General features: G+C 48.8%; 1 protein-coding gene across 3 annotated transcripts in view; it reads right to left on the bottom strand.

The window, feature by feature from the left end:
• Positions 1–13,127, bottom strand: part of LOC143989544 (uncharacterized) — a 221,041-nt gene that overhangs the window by 65,333 nt on the left and 142,581 nt on the right. The window contains exon 1 of one of the 3 annotated variants that reach the window (XM_077489705.1): positions 1,506–1,590. The exons of the other annotated variants lie outside the window; for them this stretch is intronic. The gene's annotated coding sequence lies outside the window, so the exon portion shown is untranslated. Of the gene's footprint in view, positions 1–1,505; positions 1,591–13,127 lie in introns of those variants that run through there. 3 annotated transcript variants of the gene reach the window in all.

Here is a 13,127-nt window from a genome sequence, read left to right as displayed (position 1 = left end):
CAAATAATTTTTCCAGAATCCTCTTCCTATCATCTCTGGTCAGGTCTCCATTTAATTAAAGCTCCGCTTCAAAAACCCCCATACTCTGTAGGTAAAAGGCTTGGTATAAGGAATGCAGACATCATTACATAAAATACAGGATCAACAGTTCTGATTGGTCTGCCAACACCCTAAGACCACCGTAAAAAAAGAGCTGGATGGAGGGGCATTGGGAGGAGGAGCTGTGAGGGGCACTCTGAGAGGTTTCCATACACAGAGTAATTTCTCCCGGGTGCGTCTCACCTCTCCTAAACTGAAAGATGAACTTTATCTTTGGACTTTGCCAGGACACATCATATTCCTGTGATCTCCGTGTACTCTGGAGACTTTACTGATCACATTTTAGTATGAATGTCTGAGACTGGGATCATTATGGAGACATTCATTTTCAGGACATTCCTACAAATAAAATCTTTCCCTCTATCTTCCCATTTGAATCTTATAATTTAAAGACGTACACATTCCAACCCCCCCCCCCCCCTAAAAAAAAAACACCCCTACCCCTTATAAAAGTTGTATAATTCATTAGTATAGACTGATGAGGTGAAAAGATTGGTGGGAAAGGTGACACATCTCCAAACTGAATAGAATGTTCCGGTCCTGTAAGTGGGGAACTCTTCTGCCCCCTCTAATCTAGGTTTCCACACTATATATGTGCGTATCAGTGATAGTGCGTTCATTAGGGGTGCACAGGTGTGCCCCCTCTCTCCAGCCACCCCCTTTGTGTAGTATGGATAGATTGATGCATTGCATCAATCTATCCATGGGCGCTGTAGACACCCCCTATTCAGGCGGCCGGCCCCTTTTCAGATGTCAGGCGCCTGAATTACAGCGGGGGGGGGGGGGGGGGGTGTTTTTGAAGCACCTGATTGGAGCCATTGGCTCTAATAGGCTTCAAAAAAGGTGAACTGCGAGCGCAAACCATTGCACTTGCAGTCCATCCAGGTGTGTTAGCAAAGCAAATTAATATTTGCTTTGCTAACACAGAACCGCCTCTCAGCCGATCAGGAGGCGTGGATGTAATACCGGTCACCTGATTGGCTGAAGGCAGAGGCGATCCTATTGGCCGCCTAGCAGAGCAGGAAGAAGATGCGCACGGAGGACACAGGAGCAATCGGCGCGCTACCCATCCCACAGCTCGTCGCCTGACCTGCCACCACCTTGGGGTAAGTGCTGGGCAGACAGTGGGCGGGCACAGAAGGTGCAATTGATGGGGCACAGTTGGCTGCATATGATGGGCACAGTTGGCTGCATTTAATGGCACAGTGGCTGCAATTGATGTTTTTGTTTCAGTATTTTTCAGTTAGTTTGTGGCACCCCAAAAATTTTGAGCACCAGCCGCCACTGGTATGTATCATCATCTGCTAGAGATAAAAGAAATCACAGTGACTATGGAGGAAGAGGACGGACATGACGGGGGGGGGGGGGGGGTTACTGGGTGTAAATAGAAAATAAGATCTTATTACCTCCTCTGCTACCACTTCCAGCAATGTCTTCTCTCTACTTCCTCCCAACTCACCTCTCACCCAGAACTTCCTGTCTGTACCTGACATCACTTCCTGTCTGTCTTCCATAGAGACTTGCTTTCTGGCTAGAAGTGAGATCACCACCACTTGGAACTGCAGCCTCAAGAAACATCTTGTAGTGTGAACCCGGCCTTGTGCTGTGTGTATGTACTGTATATCCTTATAGATGGGTCATCTCCACTCCCACCAAGGGGGATAGAAATATATTACTGTCTAGTCCACCCTTTATCAGCCAGGGTTCCTCCAAAGCTATTGTGGAGCCACTTAGGAGGGTGATGGGGGACCGGTAAGTGCACAATCTGAGTGTGAGCGCCAAGAGAACACTGGGATTGGTGTTTAGGAAAGGAGGTGTTTTGTAGTCCACTACACAGGGTTTGCTGGAGCATATACTGAGATTTGGAGGCAGAAGCTCTGGAGGTTTTGGAGACATTTATTGGTGGTGATATCATTTATTGAAGTATAAAGGAGACGTTGGATGGACTTTGAAGTCACTTTATGGTTTATCACTGGATACTGATGAGGTGAAATACATTGATGATTTATCACAGATGTTGTCACATCTTTTACTTTGATGATAAGAGGGCGGTATTTATGGATATAAGGGGAGGGGTCATTGTATTTATCATCCATCTCCCGATGCTGGATGATGCAAGAAGCTGACACTCTAAAGAAGTCTTGTCTCGGCCAGCTGGGGAAATAGTGAGTGGGAAAACTAGTTGTTGAGGATTTGAATAGTAAATTCTTCATTGTTCCTGGTCATATGGGGAAATATTGACTCCCAGACCTTCCCAGCCAGAAAACTGGTTGGAGGATTGGAATAGTGAACTTTATTGTTCTCAGCTGGGAGTATCGGGGTTTTCATTTACTTGTACACAACGTCACTTCCACAACAAACTCTTCTCTAGGAATTGGGGTATAGATTATGTCTGTGGCCCCAAAATTATCTTCACTGGGTTTTTTACTGACAGTTTGTGTTTCCTAATCCATTGCACTGATATTGTGTGACATAAAACAATTAGAACTACCACCATTTTATTCTCTAATAGGGAAATGGGTGCTAATTGGCAGCAGGAGATCTGCTGAGACATAGAAAGGGAAATGGGTGTTAACCACTTTCAGACCGGACCATTTTGCTGGTAAATGACCAGAGGTCTTTTTACACTTTGGCACTGCGCTGCTTTAACTGGTAATTGCGCGATCATGCAATGTTGTACCCAAACAAAATTTGCGTCCTTTTCTTCCCACAAATAGAGCTTTCTTTTGATGGTATTTGATTGCCTCTGCGATTTTTATTTTTTGCGATATAAACCTAAAAAGACCGCAAATTTTGAAAAAAAATGATATTTTCTACTTTTTGTTATTAGAAAAATCCAATAAACTCAATTTTAGTCATACATTTAGGCCAAAATGTATTCAGCCACATGTCTTTGGTAAAAAAAAAGTCAATAATTGTATATTTATTGGTTTGCGCAAAAGTTGTCACATCTACAAACTAAGGTACGTTTTCTGGAATTTACGCAGCTTTTAGTTTACGACTGCCTATCTCATTTCTTGAGGTGCTAAAATGGCAGGGCAGTACAAAACCCCCCCAAATGACCCCATTTTGGAAAGTAGACCCCCTAAGGAAATTGATAAGAGGCATGTTGAGCCCATTGAATATTTTATTTTTTTGCCTCAAGCGATTGAATAATGACAAAAAAAAAATTTTTTTTTTTTTTTACACAAAGTTGTCACTAAATGATATATTGCTCACACATGCTATGGGCGTATGTGAAATGACACCCCAAAATAAATTCTGCTGCTTCTCCTGAGTACGGGGATACCACATATGTGGGACTTTTTGGGAGCCTAGCCGCGTACGGGGCCCCGAAAACCAAGCACCGCCTTCAGGCTTTCTAAGGGCGTAAATTTTTGATTTCACTTCTCACTACCTATTACAGTTTTGAAGGCCATAAAATGCCAAGATGGCACAAAACCCCCACAAATGACCCCATTTTAGAAAGTAGACACCCCAAGCTATTTGCTGAGAGGCATGTTGAGTCCATGGAATATTTTATATTTTGCCACAAGTTGCGGGAAAATTACAAACTTTTTTTCTTTTTTTCACAAAGTTGTCACTAAATGATATATTGCTCACGCATGCCATTGGCATATGTGAAATGACACCCCAAAATAAATTCTGCTGCTTCTCCTGAGTACGGGGATACCACATATGTGGGACTTTTTGGGAGCCTAGCCGCGTACGGGGCCCCGAAAACCAAGCACCGCCTTCAGGCTTTCTAAGGGCGTTACAGTTTTGAAGGCCATAAAATGCCAAGATGGCACAAACCCCCCCCCCAAAATGACCCCATTTTGGAAAGTAGACACCCCTAAATTTAGGGGTACACTAGTGAGACTAGGTAATAAATGGCGGGTGCCCTGAAACTATAAAAAAATAACTAACCAACCAGCGTCACCTGTAACAGTTATATGGTGATCACTGGTGAAAGGGTTAACTAGGGGGCAATCAGGGGGCTTTATGCGGTAGTATATGGGGGTCCCTGGCGCTATAAAAAGCTGCGGCGAACCTAAATACCTGCCTAACTAGCGTCACCTGTGACACTAATACAGCGATCAGAAAAACGATCGCTTATTAGGCTGGGTTCACACTGGAGCGATGCGGGAACGGCACGAATGCGCGGCGGGTTCCCGCATCGCATGCCTCCCGGCGGCAGTTCACACTGCCCTATGCGAACTGCTGGGAGTGTCAGTGAAATGTTAATGACACCCCCAGATCAGTTCGCATATCGCAGTGCGATCTGCAAACTTGGATCGCATGGTGTGAACACCCATGCGATCCGATTCTGCTGCGGACCAAAAAAAGGGTCCCGTGCGAGTTTGCGGCGGGTGCGACACGAATTCAGCCATACTATCTGTATAGCTGAACTCGAATCGCACAGAGATCGGATGTGATTTGCACTGCAGTGCGGTGCGAATCACATTCGTTCTCATAAACCGCTGCAATGTGAACCCAGCCTTAGTGACACTGGCGACGGGGGGTGATCACGGGGTTAAACCTTTATTGGGGGGGTTAGGGGGGTACATTAGAACTAAAGGGGGCTAACCCTAACTGCCCTAACAGTTATTACAGTCACAAATGACACCAATGCAAAAAAAAATAAAAAATGACATTGGTGTCACTGTGACTGGGGGGCAGGGGTAATTGGGGGGGTGATCGGGGGGTAAAGGGGGGGTGTGAGTGTGCCTGGCATGTTCTACTGTGTGTGTAGAGTGTTGGTGCAACTCACCGATCCGCTCTCCTCCGTGTCGGAACGAAAAATACCGACACGGAGGAGAGAATACATCACTTCCTCTCCTGTGTTTACATTACAGGAGAGGAAGTGATGTCACCGGGGATTTCTATTCGTCGGGAGCGATCGCGAGGGGGTGGCCATGAATGAATGGCCGTCCCCTCGTCCGGGATCGCTCCCGAACGAATACCGACCGCCGCAGGCACCGGGCGGGGGCCCGATCGGGCCCCCGACCCGCGGGAGGCAAAGGACGTACATGTAAGCCCTTATGCCTGCCCGTGCCATTCTGCCGACGTACATCGGCGTGCGGCGGTCGGCAACTGGTTAATAAGCTGCAGGAGATCTTCTGAGACATAGAAAGGCAAATTGGTGCTAATAGGTTTCAGGAGATTTGCTGAGACATATATAGCGATACCCTCACTTAAGAGGGCCGCAAGTTTGGTTTGGGTCCTGAGCACAGCTCCGCCGACCCCCCGGCAATCTGCTCTACCCACTTTGGCACAGTTAGTATCTAGCAATACACATTAAATCACTTATACTCTAAATATGTGTGTGCGTGGGTGGATAACTCAAGCTCATAGACAATCTTTGAAAGTATATATAACTGACTTTACTTGTTGTTTTTATAAAAGGAATAACATGAATCAAACATTTGGATTGCAACACATAAGCAGGTCCCTGCAGTAACCAGTAATAAAGATAAACAGAGTAATCAGCATAATAAAGTATTGCTATGCAACTCTAACGCTGCCCTTTTTCAGCTACTTCCCCACATGGGTAAACTAACACCCAGCACTATCTACCTATGCAGTCAGGCCTGACTGATCTAGATGGAAGTCCAGTAAAACAATATTCGCTAGCAATCTTTCGGTGGTGCACTTGAAGAACAACTTTGTAATCCAAACGAATAATAAAGATAAAGTATCTGTCTTTAAACAGCTCTCACCACCCGGACAAGTCCAAGTCCGTTTTCTCTGCCTTTTCGTCTAGGAACAGGAATCCACCGACCTCCGAGTCTTCAATCCTTCTGGTGTACTGCAGCAAGAGAAAATGTCTCTCAGGTGCAACTAGGCTGGCAGAGAGCTCTTTGGAAAATAGCACAAGGCCCAGGCTTCAGGCCTTGTCCCTCCAACAGTTCAGCACAGACCTCCTCTTGCTAGGAGAGAGGAGGGTATCCCAAAAAGAACGAACTAGGCCTCTCCCCCTCCTTATATGCCCTCCCCCATAAGTCTCTGGGGCATAACTCAAAACATCCTGGGAACCAGCGGGGTTCTGGGAACAGTAGTTGTATAGTCCTTAAAGAGACCCCGCTACACACTCCTCCCACTTAAACTCTTTGGTCCCCAAAGATAAACTTTTAACACATATCCTGTACCAATTTTGAAAGTGCTGGGTATGATGTTGGTACAGGGAATTTCCACCAGAACTCAGAGGTGGGATTCCCTGTCCCACAGGTCACACTGGCATGAGTGGCCTGCCTAACTGTGCCAGAGAGTGAGCTGGGGTTGCCCTCCACCAAATGGTCAGTGGAGGGATTAGAGCGTTCAGCACTTCTTCTAGCAGTCACAACAGAGTCCTCAGAGCTCTCCCCCATTTGAGAGTAGGTTAGCTTCTTGGGGGGTCTCACAACTCGGCGAGCTCTCTGTTCTCTTGGGACTTCAGGCTCTGGTGCCACAGGCTCTACTTCAGGAACACACTCTGACAGCATCACTGGTTCTGGAACATCAGTCCTTTCCTCTTCTGAGTGAATGCTAGGGATATCTTCCCAGCCTTCAGGCACACCACTAGATGGAATGAACTCTGTAGCTTCTGGGTTCAGTGTCCCATCCTGTGTATCCTCAGTAGGTGGGAGATCTATGGCAGAATTTCCTGGAGTTGATGAAGGCCACAGCCACTCAAGCTCTCCTCTTCCACCTTCACCTTGTTGGGAATCTTGTCCATCTCTAACCCGGGAGGTCTGAGACCGAGTGCTAGGTCCCGGGGTATCCAGAATGGAACCAGATTCTGGTGGATTTCTCACTGGAGGTATTCTGACTGCTTCAGTAAGCGGGAGCAAATGATTCCTGTGCCAAGTCTTCAAGGGCCCCACTTTCCCCTCTGGTTTTAACTTATACACAGGCAATCCAGGTAGCTTTCTGCAAATGACATAGGGCTCCGATCTCCATCTATCAGCAAGCTTGTGCTTCCCAGGGATCCCCAGATTGCGTAGCAGTACACAGTCCCCAGGCTGCAGGTCTTGCACTCGAACCTTCAGATCGAAGTTCCTCTTGTTGCGGGCTCCCCTTTGGTCCGAGGCCGCCTGAGCTCGTACATGGGCCACTTTCAAATTGTGTCTAAGTCGGTCCACATATCCCTTGTGGGAGGTAGCAGAGGCATGGTCTAGGGAAATGCCAAAGGCCAGATCCACCGGCAATCTTGCTTCTCTCCCAAACATGAGCCGGTAGGGGGAGTAACCCGTCACATCACTTGTGGTGCAGTTGTAAGCGTGCACCAAAGCTGATATGTGTTGGCTGCAGTGTTGCTTCTTCTCTGTCTCTAGAGTTCCAAGCATGTTTAGTAAGGTCCGATTAAACCTCTCAGGTTGGGCATCTCCTTGTGGATGATAAGGTGTAGTCCTGGTCTTCTCTACTCCCAATGAGTCCAGTAGGTTGCGGATCATACGACTCTCAAAGTCCCTTCCTTGGTCTGAGTGGATTCTCTGTGGTAATCCATAGTGGACAAAGTATTTCTCCATGAGCACCTTGGCCACAGTGGAGGCCTTTTGGTCTTTGGTGGGGAAAGCCTGGGCATAACGGGTGAAATGATCGGTTACCACCAGAACATTTCCCAATCCACTCAAATCGGGTTCGAGGCAGAGAAAGTCAATGCACACCAGATCCATTGGACCCTGACTCTGTAGGTGGCCCATTGGGGCAGCTTGATGGGGTAGAGTCTTCCTCTGGATGCATCGTGCACAAGAATGGCAATATTCCTCCACTTCTGCCCTCATACAGGGCCAATAGAACCGGCTTCTGACAAGCTGGAAAGTTCTCTCCGCCCCTAGATGGCCATGCTGGTCATGTAAGGCAATTAGTACCGTCTCTCGGTGCTTCTCTGGGAGAAACAACTGCCACTTATCTTCTGAGTTATCAGAGGGGCCCCTTCGGTAGACCACTCCCTGATGTACTTGTAGCTTATCCAACTCTTTCCTCAGCAGGCGAGCCTCCTTGGAAGGGTGATGTCGAAGTCCCTCTGGATTCTCGTTCTCCAAAGCTTCAAGGACCAATCTCCCCATGGGGTCTTCCAATTGGTCATAGCTCAGCTCCTTTCTGGACAGCTTTGGCAGGAGTTGCTCTGCTAGTTGAGTTACCCCACAGTAGGGTTGAGGGACTCCCACTGCGGTGACTCCTATCTCCTCTGCTTGGGAGCCCCCTCTTGCTTGAAACTCAGCACCCTGACAGAGTGCTCGCACTCCTTCCGGTGCTACCTGGGTCCAGTCTTCCCAGTCATTGACCATGACATGAGATCTTCGGGACAGAGCATCTGCATCCCTATTTCCAGCCCCTGGTCTGTACTTTAGACTGAAGTTGAATCCGGATAATGCAGCCAACCATCTGTGTCCGGTTGCATCTAACTTTGCAGTAGTGAAGAGGTAGGTCAGAGGATTGTTATCTGTCTTTACGGTAAACTCCGCCCCATAGAGATAGTCCTTCAGTTTGTCTACTACTGCCCATTTGAGGGCCAAGAACTCCAATTTATGAGTGGGGTAGTTCTTCTCCGAGGGAGTCAGGCTCCGGCTCACATAGGCCACTGGTCGCAGCTGCTCTTCATACTCTTGATAGAGCACTCCGCCTAGGCCCTCATGACTGGCATCGACATGTAGCTCATATGGTCTGGTGGGGTCGGCATAGGCCAGGACTGGGGCCGTGGTAAGGCTCCTCTTCAAGGTTCGGAAAGCCTCTTCACACCTTGGGTTCCACTGATCTTGAACCGACTCACTGGCCCTCCTAGGTCCCAAGCCATCCTCTTCTCCTTCAGTCTTGAGCAATTCGTTTAGTGGCTTGGCAATCCGGGCAAACCCATCCACAAATCTTCTATAATAGGAGCAGAACCCCAGGAAAGATCTGAGCTCTGTGACTGTTGTCGGTCTTGGCCAAGAGGTAACTGCCTCCAACTTCTCAGGGTCTGTAGCCACTCCCTTTTCAGACACTATGTGTCCCAGATATTTCACAGAGGATTGGTAAAACCGGCACTTCTCGGGAGAAAGCTTGAGTCCCTCTTCGCTGAGTCTTCTCAACACCTTCTCCAACCTGGCCTCGTGTTCTTCCAAAGTCTTCCCGAAGACAATGACATCGTCCAAGTACACAAGGACTTCTATGAGGTTCATGTCTCCAACGGTCTTCTCCATGAGGCGTTGAAAGGTAGCAGGGGCTCCAGACAGGCCCTGAGGCATTCTGTTGAATTCAAAGAATCCCACTGGGGTTATGAAAGCTGTCTTCTCTCGGTCTTCCTGGTGCATGGGGATTTGGTAGTACCCACTCTTGAGGTCCATTACACTGAACCACTTGGCACCAGACAAACTCTGTAGGGCATCCTCTATTCTCGGTGTGGTATACTGGTCAGGGATGGTCCTCCTGTTGAGAGTCCTGTAGTCAATACAAAGCCTCAACGACCCATTCTTTTTCCTGACCACCACTATGGGGGAGGCATAGGGACTTCTAGACTCCCGAATCACACCAGTCTTCTTCAACTCCACAAGCTGCTCCCTCAGATCCTTCAGATCAGCTAGAGGGACCCACCTAACCCTTTCCCTGAAGGGTTTGTCTTCTTGGAGGCGGATTCGGTGGGTGGCACTCCTGGCACATCCCACATCAAACTCATCCTTTGAGAAAATCCTCTCCCATCTAGTCAGCTGGGCCTTGGCTCTCTCCTTCCAGGCTCCAGGTAGGTCCGGGTTTTCCATGGAAAGTTTTTCCCAAACATCTCCTCCTTCACCCGTTCCTTTTACTTCTGACCAGCTGACTGGGGCCGCAGGACTCACCTGCCCCAACAGCATCCTGGCAGGGATCTCTATGGGTCTCTCCGTAGGGTTTCTCACACTCACTGGGACTCTTCCTCGAGCCTTCTTCAGGGCCTTGATTGGAATCACTTCCGGTATCACTTCCAGGCCTGAGTGGTGCTCCCTTGGATCGGATTCCAGCATGACAATGGGGCCAGGCTGCTCCCAGGTAAGCTTCACCGTGGCCCTGAGGCAGGCTACCTCTCCGGGCTGCAGCACCACTCCTTCTCTCCCAAGTCTCCACACCTTCCCTATCCCCTCTCCTGGGGTCTTCTGCTCTAGGACCAACCGTTGGTAGGCTGTCTTCAGCATGGGATGGATATTGGGATCTTGATGGTTTCTCTTCTTCACTAGAGGGGTCAGAAGTCTTCGCACCAGATCCGTATTGGTCCCTATGATGAGGGACATCTTGCTGGCCCCAGGCGGTCTAGGACACACAACTGCCAGGGTGTCAAACACCTCTGTTTTCCCCGCCACAGATGGATCGAAGGTCAGCTTTATAGGCAGGTAACCATCGTAGGGGAAACTCTGAGCTCCCAGGCCCCATATCTCCAGCTCTTCTATATTCTGTATAGGCAAATGGCTCAAGTGCCTATCATAGAAGTCTCTGTACAACAAAGTCACTTGAGCTCCAGTGTCCAGGAGGGCCTTCGTGTAGACTCCTTCCACCTGGATGGAGACAGTGGGGGACGGGCCGACCAATTCTTCTGGGTAGGGCCGGGTTGAGGCCACGCTCTTCTGGGGACCCGTCTTCATCCAGTTGGTTTTTTACTTTATTCTTTTTCGAGCCTGGTATGCATTGACCCTCCCCACAGTAATGGGAGTACAAACCCACTGAGGGATGTTATTGTTTCTTATTTGTAGACATTCCTTCTGAGGGGTCTGGTTTTCTCTCTTTCTCTTCCTTCTATTCAGTTTGGAGTTCACTGAAAGGCATGGGCACCCGGTTGACTCCCTCACCGGGGCCCTCTGGAGTTTCCCGCCGGCTGGCGGTTATCTATCTTCTTCTTCTTGGGACTGGAACATCTACTGGCGAAGTGGCCACTGCCCCCGCAGTTGTAGCATAGCATCTCTTCTCGGTCTCGAGTGGGGCTTGGTGTTGGTGTATCTGGAAACAACTCCTTCCTAGGACTTGGTTTCTCGGCTCCCCCTCCTTTCGCCATCATAGCAGTCAACATCTCCATCACCTGGGACATCTGTAACTTCAAAGTGTCCACCTCCTTATCTCTAGCGGGAGTCATGGCCGGTGTAACTATTGCTACCGGTTGTTTGACGGGCTCGATGAGATGTTCTTCCCTTTTCTCTTCCAGTAGGGCCTCTTCCTCTCTGATCATTCGGATGAGGTCAGTGTACTCCAGATTCTTCCCATCCTGTCGGGCACGCAGTGTCCATGCAATAGGATCCATGGGTTGAGCTCCCCTCAGTACCTGTTGAGCACGGGCCTCATCTACTTTCCCTGGGCTGATCCCCTTCCTTAGGATCATCCTATGCAGGATTTTATCTAAACGTCCCATGTAGTCTGATAGTTTTTCACCTTTCTTCTGGTAGCAATGCTCTAACTGATAAGCAAGCTCAGAGATTTTCTCTGTCCCACCAAACACATTCTGTAATACATCTAGGTACTCCTGCGCATTACAGTCTGTCCTGCTCATCTTCAGGTTGCGTACGGCCTCTAGAGCAGGCCCCTTTAGACTTTCCACAATCCTCTGCTTCTTTCTGCGCTCTGGAACTTCCCATTCCTCTAGTGCCTGAGTTGCGCTATCTAACCACTCTTCAAATCCCTCTTCTTCCGAAGGTACAGGTTTCCTCCCTGAAAACATCCGGAGTTTTCTGTACCCCGACATCGGGTAATCTGTGGGATCCTTCTTGCACTGGGCCACAATCTCCCCCAGGACAGCACACAGTTCTGCGCTAAGGGTGGCCGGTGCTGATCTGAGACTCTCAGGTGAGGTACGGGCTGCAGCCTGCGGTGATCCCGTTGGCGATGGCTCCTCCTTTGTTGCGTGCGCCAACCTATAGGATCTGTTGTCTTGTGTCCGTACACAGTTGCGCTTGCAAGACTCCGGCATCCCATCCCAGTATTCCACTAGCGCGTACTGATATGAGATGTCTGGGTCTGATTTTATCTCCATCACCCATGGTTCATGGTCTGGGGACACTGACTTCATTAACTCCTCTACGGTCTCAGTCGACCATTTCTCCCCTGGGAGGCTAATGACCACTGACTGACTTGGGTCGGCCTTAGCCGCTTCACACCACGCTCTGACTCCCTGTGGGTCCATGCCGGTACCTCTGGTGTGTTCACCGCTGTCTCAGAAATCCCGGATTTACGAGCCCCCACGTATAGCGATACCCTCACTTAAGAGGGCCGCAAGTTTGGTTTGGGCCCTGAGCACAGCTCCGCCAACCCCCCCGGCAATCTGCTCTACCCACTCTGGCACAGTTAGTATCTAGCAATACACATTAAATCGCTTATACTCTAAATATGTGTGTGCGTGGGTGGATAACTCAAGCTCATAGACAATCTTTGAAAGTATATAACTGACTTTACTTGTTGTTTTATAAAAGGAATAACATGAATCGAACATTTGGTTTGCAACACATAAGCAGGTCCCTGCAGTAACCAGTAATAAAGATAAACAGAGTAATCAGCATAATAAAGTATTGCTATGCAACTCTAGCGCTGCCCTTTTTCAGCTACTTCCCCCCATGGGTAAACTAACACCCAGCACTATCTACCTATGCAGTCAGGCCTGACTGATCTAGATGGAAGTCCAGTGAAACAATATTCGCTAGCAATCTTTCGGTGGTGCACTTGAAGAACAACTTTGTAATCCAAACGAATAATAAAGATAAAGTATCTGTCTTTAAACAGCTCTCACCACCCGGACAAGTCCAAGTCCGTTTCCTCTGCCGATTCGTCTAGGAACAGGAATCCACCGACCTCCGAGTCTTCAATCCTTCTGGTGTACTGCAGCAAGGATGAGAAAATGTCTCTCAGGTGCAGCTAGGCTGGCAGAGGGCTCTTTGGAAAAAAACACAAGGCCCAGGCTTCAGGCCTTGTGCCTCCAGCAGTTCAGCACAGACCTCCTCTTGCTAGGAGAGGGGGGGGGTGTCCAAAAGAGAGCGAACTAGGCCTCTCCCCCTCCTTATATGCCCTCCCCCATGAGTCTCTGGGGCATAACTCCAAACATCCTGGGAACCAGCGGGGTTCTGGGAACAGTAGTTTTATAG

The sequence above is a fragment of the Lithobates pipiens genome, unplaced genomic scaffold (assembly GCF_037356315.1).
Source record: "Lithobates pipiens isolate NorthernLeopardFrog02 unplaced genomic scaffold, aLitPip1_a1.2 Scaffold_18, whole genome shotgun sequence".
Lineage (NCBI taxonomy): Eukaryota > Metazoa > Chordata > Amphibia > Anura > Ranidae > Lithobates > Lithobates pipiens.
Note: the sequence above shows the minus strand (reverse complement) of the source record. Positions and strands in the feature narration are given on the sequence as shown.